This window comes from Struthio camelus, chromosome 5, assembly GCF_040807025.1.
Source record: "Struthio camelus isolate bStrCam1 chromosome 5, bStrCam1.hap1, whole genome shotgun sequence".
NCBI classification, from domain to species: domain Eukaryota; kingdom Metazoa; phylum Chordata; class Aves; order Struthioniformes; family Struthionidae; genus Struthio; species Struthio camelus.
The window spans coordinates 66,884,391-66,896,902 of record NC_090946.1 but is presented as its reverse complement, the minus strand read 5'-3'; the positions used below and the strand labels follow the sequence as shown (position 1 = coordinate 66,896,902).

General features: G+C 43.5%; 1 protein-coding gene across 17 annotated transcripts in view; it reads left to right on the top strand.

Annotated features, from left to right (window-relative positions):
• Positions 1-2,712: 2,712 nt before the first annotated feature.
• Positions 2,713-12,512, top strand: part of SERPINA10 (serpin family A member 10) — a 29,882-nt gene continuing 20,082 nt past the window's right edge. For 5 of the 17 annotated variants that reach the window (XM_068946926.1, XM_068946936.1, XM_068946943.1 and 2 more), the window contains exons 1-2: positions 3,952-4,026; positions 10,539-10,647. The gene's annotated coding sequence lies outside the window, so the exon portion shown is untranslated. Of the gene's footprint in view, positions 2,885-3,910; positions 4,027-10,538; positions 10,735-12,309; positions 12,391-12,512 lie in introns of those variants that run through there. The other 12 variants (XM_068946931.1, XM_068946940.1, XM_068946937.1 and 9 more) reach the window with 6 other exon arrangements.

The window sequence follows — 12,512 nt, the reverse complement described above, 5'->3', positions numbered from 1 at the left end:
CAGTATAGTGTAAAGTTATTCTTTAGCAAACTTATTCATTCCATGCCATTATCAAAAACCATTGGTATTGACCATGACACCAGCTTAAGAGAACATAAAGAAAATATTTTTAAATTCAGCTAGCAAAGAATATCTATTCTTAATTGAATGAATGCCAAGGAAAGACTTGCTAAACTTGCCAATATTCAGTCAGAGATGCTTGTATTATAGAAGATTCCTGCTTAGTATACGGTTGTCAGTCAGAATGGCAGACAACACGATTAACACTCCTGTAAACAAAGCAGAAGTGGTTGTAATTTACCATAAGTACATAAGGAAGTAAAAATGACTTAGAAAGAGTTGGATCAACAATCCAGGGACACGGAAGGCTGAAGCTTCTAATGGAGTCAACATAGGGAATGTGAAAAGCTGTCTTAAAGAGAAATAGTGGTCTCTTTTCTCCAGCAGAAATCTTCTACCATTTTTAGCATTAATCTAGCTGCTACTCTGCCTATAAGAGCTTCTTCTGCTCAAAGCAGAGTTGGAAGATTGAATCTGCTCCTCAGCCTGAAGTCTTTCATTTGCCAATTAGACATCCTTAGATAGCCTGTGCGAGTAGTTGACTTTTCACACGTGCATCCATCAGTGGTCAGAAGGAGGATGTAGCTGGATGGGCTGGTGAGGTGTTATGGAGGGCGGTTATACAAGGCCTGAACCTGCTGTGGGCTGAAACTTGTGGAAAACATGTAATGAGGGTCTAGCAAAGTGAAGATGTTTCAAATGCCATCCTTTTACAGTCACCAAGGGTTAATAGGGAGCAACTCAGAAAGCCAGGTTGCCTCACCAGCGTGTGGTGGCAGGCACCAAGGTGGAATTTAAGGTAGCACAAGGGCTGGCTGGTAACCGCTTCCAACAGATCTGCCTTAGCAGCAGTACTGTTGCCCTTTCTTCCTCGCAGCTATGTTTTTTGGATGTAGATAAAACAGCATCACAACACCCACCCCATTAGGAAACTCAGAGGGAACAGTAAATGGCTTGGGAGGCTTACACAGCCTCAGTAAGGCCTTGTGTGCCCTCTGTGAAGAGTAACTGTGATTTTGTCCGTCTAGTGCATGGGCAAGAGAGCACAAAGCATTGTCTCCCCTTTCATAGTCCGAATTAAAACAACGAACTGGTCTCAAAGCCCCCTTTCTGCTCTGTCTATCTTCCTTGTAAAAAGCTCGTGTTAACTCTCACACTAGCTGGTCGACAGCATTTTTTTGACTAAACACACATAATCTCCGGGTAGATACGTGTATGAACAACTCTTTCTGGGATTCCTGCCATCAGCACTTACAAGAGATGCGCATGTGCTACATCACCTTCCTGGCTGCTTCATGCACTCGCTCCCATCTGTTGTGATGGCTTTGTGGTACAGATCTCTAACATGCATGCAGTAATAATTCATAAGGCGACCTATCTGACCGTGCAGCTTGCTTGTCTTCTAGGTCAACAGCATTAATATATGGTCAGTCTTTTAGCCATTATCATTCCTAATGTTAACCGTTGTGAGAGAACTGGCTTTCGGAAAAACAACAGTAAAAACTAGTGACGAGAGAGCTCAGTGAGGTGAGATCCTCAGCTATGTATTTCTTGAACTCCCTGGTGTCATACCAATTTGCACCAGCTGTAAAACTGATTTATTTGATTTTAGTGGAGTGACTCTAGCTTTACATCAAGAAATGTGGAAGAAACAGAAGTCCCAGATGCACAGTTCTGGGCAGCTACAAGGGTAAATATTGCTACCTCCCTTGTAAACCATTTTGGAGTAGATGGGGACATACAGATATATATGTACAAATACAAATATGTATATACACACACAGAGTAGGAGGAAGATGGTCCCCACGTGGCTTCCGGGACAGATCTGAAGATCAAGAGGTTCCCTCACATCAGCTAAATCAACTTTTATAGAACAGAAAACCACATTCTGGGGAGGAAATTCTTTTCTTTCCTGCCCTCAGTATCCTAGTGCTCTCATAAACATATGCTCCATTCAAAAGCAGGATGTGGGAATTCCAGTTTTTCTCATGTATTGCAGGAGAATGATCCCACAGTGCTGTGTGAGGGAAATGCAGGGGAGAACTGGAGCTCTGCATCTCGTGCTCTCACTGGCGAGTCCGTCACGTCATCCCTTGTGCTACAACTCCTGTATGATCTCTGTGTACATAAGAAAAGGTTGGACGGCTTGCAGGGACAGCAGGAGACGTGATATCTGTGTGCTGGCCATGGGAAGACAGAGAGGTGGCAATGAAGGGTGTCTGCCATCCCCACAGGGGATTTCCTGCCAATGTCAAGATCAGCTTTCAGGAGCTGTCTGCCAGACTTGCTTCATCAGGCAACAACTCCTGGTTTATTGACATCTTGCTGTGATTTTCCACTGCAGAATTTGCCAGAGAGTGTTGAAGTAGAGGCAGGCACTACACTTAGCATAAAAGAGCAACAGACAGTTTGCTCCCTGCCTACGTCCATGCTGTGCTGTGCTATTTGTTACGTGGCCCATTCTCATCTCTCTCCTCCGTGTCCCCCAAGTCCTACTCTTTTAGCCCTACTCTCATTGCAGCAAGGCAAATCAAACAGATTTTCCTTATTAAGCTTGCTCTTTGCATTTCCTCTCTGCACCAGATCTTTTTCACAGCTTCCCACTCTCCCTCCTGCAAGCAAATATTTTATCCCTCCTACCCGCTCGGTGCTGTTCATGCAGGAGGTGGATGCTGCCGGTCAGCTGTAGTACCGGCTCGTCCTCCTCCCTGTGCCAGGCGCACTCACCCAGCAAGACAGACGAACGGATGGAGGCTACAGAGACACCCTGCCTCCTGCAGACCGTCACTTGGGCACTGACAGCATGGAAATGCAGGGCAGAAAGGTAGGGCTTCAGACCACGTTCTTTACTGAGCTATTGCAATTTGGTGCAAAGAGCAATGCATGGCTGTAAATGAAACAAAGAGATGTACCTCAGGAGTGATGAAGGACCGGGCTGATCAGGCCAATACATAGCTGACACAGCTATGGTGTGTGTGGACGGGACTCACAGCTGTGCTTGTGGTGATCCAAGGGTTTGGCCAAAAGGAAGAGAGAAAGCCTGGGCATCTGGCAGGGCAGAAGGCCCTGTTTCATTCCCTGCTCCAGGGCCACGCCATCTGCCGTACCCCAACAGGTACTGAGTCTTGAGATAGCAACATCCCTCCCGAGCTCAGGCACTGGAAGGAGGCATTTTGGATACTGTTTGCTCTTCTCTTGCATTTGCCCAGGACTGTACTTTTACTTCCCATCCCACTGTCCTTCAGTTCACCTACAAAGAGGAGTTAAGGAACAAATTTCCACATTTACACTTCAGGCAGGTATAATCTGGTAGCTCTTGTTCAGCATGCAGAGGAGAAGGAGGTGGGTGAGCATAGCCATTAGCTCGGCAAAGACGGTGTTGTCATTGCTTTAACATGCTACCTGCTTTGTATTAAGCTAACAACACAAGCCTCAGGTCTCAGTACTTGTCGGGTTTTGCTTGGACTTGTCTTGGCCTGCCTGGGGCTTTGTTTTAGCTTATTTAGTAATTATGCAACAACTAGGTGACTATTTAAATTATACTTTAGCTTTACACAAGTGTATGGTATAACACATATATATTATACATGTGTATTTCGGTGACTAATAGGTATTAATAAAAAGTAGTTATCCTATGTAGAAAGAACTACCTATGACTCTAGAATAAAAAATAAAGGAGTAAATGCACGGTGAGATGATAGCAGAGAACTTGAAATTACAAGCACAGGATGATCCTGGAGGTCTCAGGGCTGTAATCAGCTCACCAGTTCCCAATTACTAGTCACCAAAGGAATGCAGCCTTGGGAGCTGGGTAAAACCAGTTTGGGGGATAACTAAGTGAACAAAGATTAAACATCCAGCATATTTAAACATACCATAGCTAGTAAATTCAGACGTAATGTGGAAGCCTTTGACCTGAGGAACCAGCAGGGCAGTGGAAGGGTGACCTTAACACCGGAGAAAAGGGTAAATACCAGAAATGTTGTTTATATTAATTTTAACTATACATAATTTGAACCAAGGGCTTGGTATTGCAACCAGATCAATAATAATTCTTGGATAATACTGTTAAGATTCTAAATATACTAATGGTAAATTCTCATTTTTGCATATAAAGCATATCTGTTTTCCTCATAACATGATTTTGACTCGAAGAAATTGGTTTGGTGGGAATTCAAGCAACCTACTCCATAACTTGGATGCAACAAATGGGAAACATCAGCAAGCTAGTCCCCAACATACCTGAGTACAGCCAAAGGACAGCAGCTCTACGGCTTTCTTGCTCCCTGTATGTAGTATGAAAATACATCATACACAGGGTAATCTCAGCAATGAACAGATTTGGAGTAGGAAACAGTACCAGAGCCTTGGCCTTTCAAGGAGAGACAACACTGACAGAAAACACAGTGTTCCCCTTACAGTGGCTTAAGGGGGAGGCTGTTACAATCCACAGATGTGAACCAAACGTAACTAAAATCTCTCTTCCTCTCAGTCTTCCATAATTACCACAGGATGGTTAGAAAATCAGAGATACCGAGCAAGTCTCCGAGACTACAGAAAATATCGTTCAGCACAGACACCCAAAGACATCAGCACACACTAACCCACAATTTTCTGTGAGCTTCCATACGTTTCAGTGAAATCTTTCCTGTTTCTAGCAGCTCTCTTAGCTACAAGAAGTCAAAAGGGCAAAAATTCTACAGTGAAGTACTAGTGAAAGCAAACTTGTCCAGCTGGTCTCTCCGGCAGAAGGGAAAAGTAGTGGACAAAGTACCCCAGGGCACGTTGGGGCTGTGGTGCTGAAATTCCTCTTTTGGTAGTAGATAGGAGGAGGTTGGCACGCACAGACTGACAGGGCACAAGAGGGAAAGTGTTGAAGGGAGTTGAGCAAGGAGACATTTCTGGGTGGCAGCGAAGTGCCAATTGCCCTAGGAGGACCTTTGCCAGGCCTGTCCTCCCGGTAAGCCTGTTACCATGTGCCAGGCTGCAGGATTTCCAGCTCTTCCCTGCAGGCTGCTCAGAACTAAGGGAAAAAGCAGCATGGGGTCAGTCACATCACAGAAGGATGAGACTGGGATGGCTGTGGGGAAGAGACCCCCTATGAGCACCAACTCCCTGCTCGGGTACAGGGCAACAAGAGCCAGGAACGAGGCAGCCACCTTCCGGAGCCTAGGAAGGAGACAGGACCAAAAGAAGAGCGTTTGGGCCCTAGGACCTTCTGGGTGACAAGCTGAGAGATTTCTCTCCGTTTTCTTAAGGTGATCAGAGAAAACTTGTCCAAATGACAGTATTTTGAACTACTTCTTCAGTCTAGAAACTGAGGAAGGCTGTATAAAAGGCTTCTTATGACTTCTTTTTCTTTGCCTCCTTATCTTATCTAATATACCGATAATCTGTTATTCAGTCACTAGATATTTAGCAACTTGACCAGAAGCACTATTTTCCTTTGCTGAATAGTCATAAGAAATAAGATTTCATCATTGTTTGTTCTGTTTTATCTTTGGTAACTGAGCCCGTCAGCGACAAATCAGTGCAATGTATCAGCACGTCACTGTTCACTGAGGTGGGAAGATATCTCACTAGTAGTAGATGAAATCACAGCTGAAGACTCTAGTAGATTGTTTTTGTTCATGGTTATATGGAAAAAATGTTTAAAAATGAATATTTCAAACTTTAAATGACAACAACTATACAGAATGATCCGTGACAAAACCTCTGTGCGCTCATCCACTTGTGTCAAAGTTATGCAGTCAAGTCCAGCTTCTAACTAGAACTGAAGTCAAAAGATACGTTCACCAGTTGAGTTTAAAAGGCCTTGTTTAGGCACTGGTGGCAGATAGCATTTTTAAGGACAGCTTGTTGTAAGCTATGTGTAAATGTGGCTGTGTGAGTTATTAGTTCTAGGAGCTCAGTATGAGATTTTGGTTGTCTTTGTGACTGTTCTTTAGGCAATAGGAAAATATGGATTTGAAGTACTTTCTTCAGCTTGATCTATTTATATCCATTATTTTATACCCATGAATTTGTTATGGTTTTTTACACAGAGAATGAATAAAGAAGCTATTTGTCTGCTAAATGGTATAGCTGAGAGACAATCAGACTATTCAGCATGTTGAGATAGTTGGCCGGGGGAGATAACTGGCAGGGGAGATAATTGTTTAACTAATGGAACATACTTGGTCACAGATAAAAGTCTAACGTGACTTAATATTTGTATAGCAGCTTAAGCTTTGACCAAAGCTTTAGCAATATATCTCTAGAAAGATTTATGTTTCCTATACTCTCTAACTATATTCTGCATGGATATAGTGGTGGAAAAGGATATACTTCTGGAGTATCTTTGTGGTGGAAATGAACTCAGCCTGAGACACAGTGAACAGTAAAAGCCTGTCCCAGGCTAGCTCATAACCATTCGTAAGAAAAACCTTGGTCACTCTGTAGCCTTTCCTAATAAGCAGATCTTGTGCATATTCTACTTTAGGAAGAAGTTACCTGGTCACAAAAGAAAAAATTCCTAACGAGTCTAGGTTTTAGTGCAATACAAATATCAGGTTCAAGAAACAAAGGGCATATTTAAACTGGCAGCTGCAGAAGTGCTCAGCTCCCCCTCAGTTAGTGCGGGGAGAGTGAGCAGCTGTATTCAGCCTGCTCTGCCCCCAGTAGCCTGGGACTGGCCTGGCTGTGCATGAGCTTACTTGGGTCAAGAAACCATAGGGGTGTCCCTATGATGAGGACTGGGAATAAACAAGAGCTCTGGTGGATGCAGGCTTGGGATTGTGGCTCTCAAACTTGGCCAGCCAAGCAAGGTGCTGCCAGGCTGTAACTTATGAGCCCTGGTGACCACACCACCATGCCCGTGCCAGTCTTGCCCGGGTAGCACAGACATGGACAGCAGAGGAAAGGAGAGACTCTCATGAAGCTGGAAGTACTAAGTCAGGAATAAACATGTTTGGTGCCACACTCAGAGTCTTGATATCCCCTGCAGGAGCAGTGTCAGCTTTCAAACATCCCTTTCAACCTAATTTGAGTAAAAATCAGATATTTGGGATACGTGACAACCAGAAGCACCAAATCATTGCAGGATTAAAATCAGACGCTTCAAGAGAGCCAGTGCATTTTGTTGCAGTTTAATTTTCTGCCTGTCACATGGGTATCATATTATAACCCATGCCTTTTACAGGGCCTTTGTCAACAATAGCTCTTAAAGTCCTTCAAAAAGAGGCCCGTCCTAGCCCCCATGCAGATGTGGAAGTGACAGGGCCAAGGTCATACAGCAGGGTAGCACAAAATCTGGACCTTTCTTAGATTGCTGTCATCATATTCTCCCAGTGGTTTATAACAGAGACTTGTCGCCAGCACAGATGAATCACTGACTAGATTGCAGAAGAAACAGTGGGCATTAGCAACCGGCTCCCCCCATGGCTGCATCTGGCCACAGTTGAGCAGAGCTTGTGTAGCTTATCATGCCAACAAGCTCTCAGGCAGTAAAGTGTACTCCACCAAGGCACGCTTCCTCCTCACTCCCTTCCCCATTTCTGGTCTCAGGGGGTTGCAGTTTGCCACCACTTGCTACCTGCACAAACCCCAGCCAACAGATGAAGGGACAGGGTCTGTGTCCTGTCGACTCCACGTGCATTTGCTCGGGATGGGCTGAAACCTCTGCCCTGCCCAGGCTTCGGAGGAGTTTCCTCTGAAACGACGCGTGCTCTGGGAAGGCCCTTAACTGTTTTGGGCTGCTGTGTTTGTAAGAAGAGGAGCATAATTGAGGTCAGGGTCAGTAACATTATTGTACTTTAAACTCATTCATGCTTATCATGCATTGTCTTCAAGAGCATTCAGGGTCTGGTGTTTTACAGCTGGAATAACTGAGGCAGATATGGCTATTCTGGGCACCTACTGTGGTGTTTACACTCCAGAGAGCAACGAAAGATTCAGATCATCTGTTCTCCAGCCTGGCTGCCCTAAGCAGTGACATGCTGTGAGCATGCTGTCTCCCAGGAGGGCCTTGATTACATAGGGAGAAAGGACTTAGCAGCCTTGGTTTGTAGCCTTGCTGAATCCTTCTCCTGAAACACACACCACAGCTTGCGGACTGGATGTGGCCAGAGGGATTTGCTCCAAGGCCACACGGCCTGTCAGAGATGAGCAGGCTGCAGCTCCCATTCCAGCTGCTGAGCTCCCTGACTAGCCTTATTTCCAAACGGAAGTCCAAAACACCTTTTCTTCTCACCAAAGCTCTATCATTGTATTTATTTAGGCAGCAATCAAAAGTGATTGTCTCTCTTGCACTAAACTCTTAAAAGTTTTCATCCAAAGTTGTCCTTGCTTTTAGTTATGTCCAATGCCTTTTTATCTCTTCCCTGCAGATGTACTCAACAGGTGTAGTCACACACAAATGCATGCACTCAGCTTGGTTGCATGTTTTGTGGTTACAAAAATATTAAGTGTAGCTATTACAAGTAAACAAAATTACTGTTTAGGAAATTGTGGCTAAGACACCTTCAAAGCATGGTGGAGATCATTCGATTAGAAAATGCTCTGTTAGCTTGTATCTTTTTTTTCCAACTTCCCAGGATAAATTTAAGATAACCCTGATGTTTGCCTTGCAGCTAGCATGCTGACCTTGCATATTCTCTTCCACTCCCATGCTTTCTTGTTTGATTTGAAACTGGGAGATAAAACTCTGGGCAAATCTCCTTTGCATAGCTTATTTTTCTTTTCAACAGAGCTGAAAAAGAGAAGAGACATTGAAGCGCTCCACGAGTGCTTAAGATCAAATTTCCAGAAAGGCTGCAACTTTTGTTTTTGCAACCTCATCTCTTCAAGCTCGGTTGCCTGCGGGATTTCAGTATGACACTGCAGACTGGCCTTGACACCTGCATCTATCAAATCTACTTGAATCAGATGTACTGTTGCCAACATAAACTGCAGCTCGTGCATAACTAATTACTAAACTGGTCCTTGCCTGAGCAAAGACAGTTATACCCATAGCCTGCTCAGTGGAGGAATGCAGTTATGTCATTTTACAGCTGCTTCATACGGAGAGTGTTTACACCAGTTCCCCTGAGCAGCACAAGCTGTACTGTTAGAAGCACAGCTGTACTGGTATAATTGTTCCTACACGGGGTCTCTCCCTGTCTCAGTTCTCTCTCAAGGAGAAGTTGAAACCCATAACACCACAGCTGGTCTGGGTAGACCTGGTAAGAGCTGATCTGGTAAGTCAGGTAAGTATGAGCATCACACAGATGAGAGCCCTGGACAAAATATTTGCCCCTGCAGTGCTAGCTAGCAGTGGAAGTTGTAAATTTTTACATGGTTTCACAAGTTAAAAGTTTGGTCAAAAATGCAGAATCAGTTGCATTAATTTGCAGAAATGATTATCTTGGATGAATAAATCCACCTTTGTATTACAACTGAGTGCACACAACGTTCTGCTATGAACTAGAGGAGTAATTTAAAGCAGTACAGTCCTGGAATGAAAATTTTCTGTACAGAGACTTTTATGCCAGTATAAAACATCCTTTTTCATTAGTCACTTGGTAAAGAGTTTAAGCTCAACCAAAAAGTCAGTTTTACTCTAGAATAAAAGTCCACACACGGACTTAGGATAGTAAAATTTTTCCGTCATAGTTCTACTGGATTGTTTCCTCATGTAGACAGCTCTATGTCAGTTAAATTGTACTGACACAATGATAAAACACATCCATACTGAAAAGACTTAAGTTAATTTCTCTCTTTTTATAGCTGTAACGGTCTCTGTATTTTGCAGGTTTCTTTCTACAGAAAGGAAAAATACCAGTTTTCTATCTTTTAGTGCCTCTTATGTGTCTGCTAGAAGACTTCCACCTTCTGCACCCCATGTGTAACCATGTTACACATTATCCAGAAAGAACAATTTTATCAGGCACATAATAGCAGGAGTTTGAACACCTAACCACATTCTCACATACGGTCCACACTACTCACATACAAGTCTGAGAAGAAGTTGTGACAAGGCCTCTGGAGCATGTCAGAAGCACAGAGCACAAACTCGCTTACTTAGACAATCTAAACTGTATGGAGCACAGATAATCTGAAGTATTACCAGATCTGATCTACTACAAATGCCAAGTACGTCCAGTGACTACATTCTCACTAGCAAGGGACTGCAGAACACCTTCGGGCCCAAGCTTAGATCTTCCAGTAAGGGTACGATGCAGATATGGCAGATATGGCAGCTATGGTCAAGCTGAAGACAGGAGTTTGAGTGGCAAGTGTATGAATCATGATTTTCACTATACCAAAGTGTGTTCTGCACTGCTCTCTTCCCTTGATACAGAGTCCTGAATTTCATGCTGTGACTATACTGTTACTGTACTGGCATTCACAAGAGCACTTGTTTTCTTGCTGGTCAGAGAGAGCAAAGTCTTGTTAAATATAGTCACTCAGGCAATAAAATGTAGCTGAAATATCATTTTCATCCTCCTTTTATCTTCTAGTAAACAGAAATGTTGGCTGACAAGAAGTCTGACCACAGGACTGGCTTTTCTTTAGAAGGACAATGACTGAAGTTTGAAGACACCACTGCTCACTGAAGAATAATGGATGGTGAATCATAATTTAAACCTCCTGTCAATGTAAATGCTTCTATGGTCACTACAATGCCAAAATGAAAAATGAATACCCCCATCAAAGGCAAATTATATGATGCAGAAATCTCACATTCATTCTATAATTAGCCACTGACTATGGTTACTATCATTCAATATGCAGTGGCTTCATTGGGATCCAAAAATTATTTCCTTATACAGGGAGCAAAATAGGCGCTTTCAGTCAAAAATGACTGAGAAAGAATAAACTGAAGACTCTAGATGAGACCTTCTGGGAGGTAGGAAGGATGCTTCGGATGTTTTCAGTGGCTTATTCTGATCTGGCCACAGACACTGACAGGAAGAGTCTGAAGTAAGACCGTTCCCATGCTAGACACACCACTCCACTTAAAGGAATGCATAATACAGTGTATTACAGGCTCTCAGAATCTTCAGTTTGGCACAAAATCACGACTGCAGGAGAATGGGAATCTTTCCAGGAAACAGCACATAGAGCAATGCTGCATACATTGCCTGTGGTAGCAGCATAGGAAAGCAAGATTAATCTAGAGGAGGATCTTTACAGATGCCCTGATGGTGAACGTGCCTTAAGCTGGCCCATGCATAATTCATGTCCTCTGGGAACACAATCTTCCACCCTAAGTGAGTTAGTGTTCAAAGAGAACATTGGGCTGCCAATGCTAACAACGTGGCAAAGTGCGCTCACTAGCCAAGGAACAGGGCCCTGAATGGCCAGTTTTGCTTCATAAAGTCTTGGGTCAGAAGCAACCAGTTTAATTATCTGTTCCGGCTATCTGTATGGCAGAAGCCACAGGATTTTACTGAGTCATGTCTTCATCTGCTCATACATTCAGGCTGAGAATACTAAGCATAATATGTAATCCCAAGAGTGATCATTACCAATCTGTGAAACTCAGGGCCTGCATCAGAAACTACTCTAAATGTGAAACTCTTTAACTTTGCTGTGTTACTGCAAAAATCCCCTCTACTAACCCAAAGAGGAACATCTTGATGTATTATCTGCTTGGATTAATCTCAGAGAGCACCTTATACAACATCTCAGTTCAAGCATGAGGCAAAATGAGAGATGGACAGGAATGCACAAAGCTGCCCTAAGACTTTGCAGCTTCTATCAGCATGTTACGCTCAGAGCTGTTTGCCAGGAAACACTGAGGCACTGCAGAGGCTGAAGGATCTGGGAGAATTCAGGTGGTGACACAGTCCCTTCTCCTGGACTAGGATCTCTAGCTGACCTCTACTGCTACCAACTGGCCAGGCTGAAACTAGGAGCAGATTTTTCATGGGGAAAGTTTTAAGTACTGAAAAAGCAACAGTCACTAATACTATATCACTAATAAATGTAATGGTGATCTAAAGAATCTGCGGTGAATTCGGGTGGGGTAGGCTTTCGTGGTCCTACTGTCACTGAAGCACTGGTAGAAGAGACACTGAACCACAGAATAATTCAGGTTAGACGAGACCTCTGGAGATCATCTGGTCCAACTCTTCACTCAAAGAGGTGCCAACATATAGCATCTTCCTTAGGGCATTATCTAGCCAGGTTTTGAGTGTCTCCAAGGACGGATACTAGTTCTGAGCTCTCTTCAATAAAGTCTCAGCTTTCTGCCACCTTGACTGTTTTCTTCTTCCCTCCTTCCAGCTGTCCTGTCACTGCCTAGGGTGTAGACAAATGTATTAAAACTATTCTGCTTGCACATATCACACTGCTGTTTGTTATCAGGTAAATGAATATTAAGATTATTTTTACCTCCAGTACACTGATGGGCCTAACTTACCATCATAAGTATAAATCCTAAAACATGTACTTCTATCTGTGTATAAAAATAGTTCTCTGACCTACAG